This window comes from Melanotaenia boesemani, chromosome 7 (assembly GCF_017639745.1).
Source record: "Melanotaenia boesemani isolate fMelBoe1 chromosome 7, fMelBoe1.pri, whole genome shotgun sequence".
Lineage (NCBI taxonomy): Eukaryota > Metazoa > Chordata > Actinopteri > Atheriniformes > Melanotaeniidae > Melanotaenia > Melanotaenia boesemani.
The window spans coordinates 11,845,130-11,850,033 of NC_055688.1; positions in this window are offsets into that span (position 1 = coordinate 11,845,130).

A 4,904-nucleotide genomic window follows, 5' to 3' on the forward strand; every position below is an offset into this window, starting at 1 on the left:
ATATTTTCTTTTTGTTTGGTAATTTGGTCATTTGTACAGCCAGGGAGGAGAAAAACATGAATATCGAAAACAGATACAAATTACCTCATTACCCATCTTTCATATGAAATAATGTATTTGAATGACAATCTGAAGGGAAATTTTAAAAAATACCATAATTTTTAAGGCTTAATTATGAAGCTTTAAATATTCAGAGTGAAGACCTCTTAAATGCTAAAATAACTGCTGTTTTTATTATCTTAGAATGAGCCATTTATATCTACTTCTGTGGGTCCACATACATGGCAGCTGCCATATTTTTCCCACCACTTTTACTATGGTGTCTCTGAATGGACAAACAACTCTGTGTGTGTGTGAAGTGAGAAAGTTTCTCAGCTTTAAAACTGCAGTACTGGCTTTGTTTGATAGGCACTAGTGCACAATTTGGGATAAGTAACACTTAAAAAAGTAAATAGGAGACAGTGTATGCATACACAGGCTGTCCTGTGGTTTTGCCATTACAAATATGAAAAAAATCAATTTAATAACAGCAATAAAAGTAAGACAAACTTACTTGATTATTAGTAATAGTATTAATACTAATATTTTTGCCCTAAACGCACTGCGGGATGTGAGTAGTGAAATCAGCAGCTCTGAAAGTGTGCGATACACTGCTTTAGAATTATTAACCTATTGAATTTTTATTAAACAATGTGATTGTTCATTGTGTTCGTTAGAAATCATTATAGGACACCTATAAAAAAAGTTCTGGTCAAATAGCCTTATTATTGTAAATTATTGCGCTGGCTAAATGCTAGTACTGTGGGCAAGGTTTGTTAAATATGTAGCAGAATTATCACAGTGGACTACTCATACTGTTGAGTAACTGAGTTCCATTATCATGATATCAACCTTGTTACACTTTGTCAACTAAATAAAACATTTCTGTTTGAGTTTTGTTTTCTCTCACAAACCATGTAACATGAAACTAACCAGTATTTTCAAAATTTGAACCCTCTTATTTCTACAGGATCTGCTTCAACGTCACATCTTTGAGAAATTGTTAAACAAAATCAAATACTTAGCCATCCTGATGTAGATCTTTATTATCTACACTTTATGTGCAATCATGAAGTCGTCTTAGTTGAGGCAGCAGCTGATCATGTGGATTTACCAGAGGACCAGCGAGTTTATAACATTACTGACAAAGTGTCTACTTTTAAAAGTATAGAGTGAAAGCACAACATTATTATAATAAAAAAAATTTTAGTGGCAAAAAAAACAAAAAAACAAAACATAAAAAAACATAAACAAAAAAACAACAAAAAAGAAAACAGTTAACTTGTCTGGAGTCACTGTGTCAAGTAAAACAAGCGCACCTTGAAGAATGATGCTTGTCAGCCGTTATCTCCTGAGAAAGCAAGGACCAAGGTTTCCCTTGCCCGGTGGTGGGTCACCCGGGCCGCCCTCTGGAGCCAGGCCTGGAGGTGGGGCACGGAGGCAAGCGCCTGGTGGCCGGACCTTTGCCCATGGGGCCTGGTCAGGCTCAGCCCGAAAGGGGACATTGGCCTCTCCTCCCGTGGTCTCACCACCTGCAGGAGGGGCCATAGGTATCAGGTGCAGTGTGAGCTGGGCGGCTGCCAGAGGCGGGGACCCTGGCAGTCTGATCCTCGGCTAGCTCTAGGGACATGGAATGTCACCTCTCTGGCGGGGAAGGAGCCTGAGCTGGTGTGCGAGGTTGAGCGGTTCTGGCTAGATATAGTTGGACTCACCTTGACTCACGGCTTGGGCTTTGGAACCACTGTCCTTGAGAGGGGCTGGACCCTCTTCCATTCTGGAGTTGCTCCTGGTGAGAGGCGCTGAGCAGGTGTGGGCATGCTCATTGCCCCCCGACTTCGTGCCTGTACATTTACCCGGTGGACAAAAGGGTAGCCTCTCTCCGCCTTCGGGTGGGGGGATGGGTCCTGACTGTTGTTTGTGCTTATGCACTAAATAGCAGTTCAGAGTACCCACCCTTTTTGGAGTCCTTGGAGGGGGTGTTGGAGAGCCCTCCTTCCGGGGTTCTGCTGGAGGACTTCAATGCTCACGTGGGCAATGACAGCGAGACCTGGAGGGGCGTGATTGGGAGGAACTGCCCCCCTAATCTAAATTGAGTGCGGTTTTGTTGTTGGACTTCTGTGCTCATCATGGACTGTCCATAATGAACACCTTGTTCAGACATAAGAGTGTCCACATGTGCACTTGTCACCAGGACACTCCGGCAGCTCAGGAGGGGAAAGCAGTGCTCCGTCAATACTGTGTACAGTGGGGATGGGGGGCTGCTGACCTCGACTTGGGACGTTGTGAGGCAGTGGAAGGAATACTTCGAAGACCTTCTCAATCCCACCAACACGTCTTCCGATGAGGAAGCAGAGTTTGGGGTAGCTGGTGCTGGCTCTCCTATCTCTGGGACTGAGGTCACTGAGGTGGTTAAAAAGCTCCTCGGTGGCAAGGCCCCGGGGGTGGATGAGTTCCTTAGGGCTCTGGGTGTTTTAGGGCTGTCTTGGCTGACACGCCTTTGCAGCATCGCTTGGACATCGGGGACAGTTCCCCTGGACTGGCAGACTAGGGTGGTGGTCCCCCTCTTCAAAAAGGGGGACCGGAGGGTGTGCTCCAACTACAGGGGGATCACACTCCTCAGCTTCCCTGGTAAGGTCTATTCAGGAGTGCTTGAGAGGAGGGTCCGCCGGATAGTCAAACCTCGGATTGAGGAGGAGCAGTGTGGTTTTCATCCATCGTGGAACAATGGACCAGCTCTGCACCCTCTTCAGGGTCTTTGAGGGGGCATGGGAGTTTGCCCAACCAATCTACATGTGCTTTGTGGACTTGGAGAAGGCATTCAACCGTGTCCCCCGGGGACTCCTGTGGGGGGTACTCCGGGAGTATGGAGTGCCAGGCTCGCTTGTACAAACTGTCTGGTCCCTGTACGACCGGTGTCAGAGCTTGGTCTGCATTGCCGGCAGTAAATCAGAATCTTTTCCAGTGTGGGTTGGACTCTGCCAAGGCTGCCCTTTGTCACCTATTCTGTTCATAACTTTTATGGTCAGAATTTCTAGGCGCAGCCGAGGTGTTAAGGGGATCCGGTTTGGTGGCCTCAGGACTGGGTCTCTGCTTGGCTCAATTGGGCCATGATCTTCAGCTCTCACTGGAGCGATTCGCAGCCGAGTGTGAAGCGGCTGGGATGAGAATCAGCACCTCCAAGTCCGAGACCATGGTCCTCAGCCGGAAAAGGGTGGAGTGCTCTCTCCGGGTCTGCAATAGGGTCCTGTCCCAAGTGGAGGAGTTCACGTATCTCAAGGTCTTGTTCACTAGTGAGGGAAGGATGGAGCGGGAGATCGACAGGCGGATCGGTGCAGCATCTGCAGTGATGCGGACTCTGCATCGATCTGTCATGGTGAAGAGGGAGCTGAGCCAAAAGGCAAAGCTCTTGATTTACCTGTCGATCTATGTTCCTACTCTCACCTATGGTCATGAGCTGTGTGTAGTGACCATAAGAACAAGATTGCGAGTACAAGCGGCCAAAATGAGTTTTTGGCCGCTTGGCAGCTTCTCCCCCTTAGAGATAGGGGGAGAAGCTCGGTGATCCGGGAGGGGCTCAGAGTAGAGTCGCTGCTCCTCCACATTGAGAGGAGCCAGATGAGGTGGCTCAGACATCTGGTTAGGATGCCTCCTGGACGCCTCCCTGGTGAGGTGTTCCGGGCACGTCCCACCGGAAAGAGGCCCCGGGGAAGACCTAGGACGCTCTGGACGGACTACATCTCTGCCCCCATGACCCGACTGCGGATAAGCGGCAGAAAATGGATGGATGGATGGACAATTATCTAGTATTCTATTGGTTGTAGAGCTTGACGGACAGCTCATTCAGCAACCCAAGAGAGATGAAAAAATATCCAAGCGCAAAAGTTTGGAGAGAGAGCAGAGAATGTGTCTGAGTGTGAGTGAACGAGACAAGAACGAATAGTTTGAGTGCAAGAGATTTGAACCAGCAACACTAAACTTGAGGAAAGGAGCAGTTTTCAAAAGAAGAACAATATATTTGAGAGCAAGAAGAAACTTTTTGAGTGTGAGAGCAGTTTTGAGAGAGAGTAACATGATATTTGAGTGAGAAAACAAGAAACCTTGCTCTCAAATCAAACAATTATGCTCTTGATTAAAGATAGGGAATGCCCCCATCACCGATAGAAATCTTGCATTAAGGATATTAACACTCCTTCATGATGCACAGAAAGGAAGATGCACCACACATCAGACACAATGCAGATCTTATCTAAAGCAGATTTGTTGCATGAAGGTCTGCAAGCGTGTGGTATCATTTGTGGCTATATGAGAGCTGTGTATCATTGGCAGATAAAAGCCTGAAGCTGTCTTCAGAGTAGAAGTGTGTAAATCTTTAACTGAACATTGAGCCTCCTCTTTAAAATCCTCCCGCTAGTTCTTTTATTACCGGGGGGCATAGATTTCATGTTTGTCAAGGCAGAAAATAATAGCTTTGAAAGTGTTAGGCTCATCCATGATGAATGTGAATAAAAGAACTTCTGTTAAAATGCGCTGACTGTGGGCGAGTGCATGCAGTGCTTCCCACAAGGGAGAGGACATACCTTGATTTGTGTCCCTTGTTTCAGTGAACACATATCATGGATTATGTTACAGGGGGACGAAATAAGAGCAGAGGCACAGATGGATCCCTGAAGCATCCCATTAAGCAAAGTTTATAATTTACATTAGTATCAAATGCACTGGTGCCTATGAAGTGTCTGGGAAAACTGAGACTTAGGCCTTGAGCTATACTGCTGGAAAAATGCTTGAATAAAAGTAAAATCTATTTTTAACATCAAATTTACCAAGCCCAGTATGAAGCAAAGTAAACATTCATGTCCTGTATGATA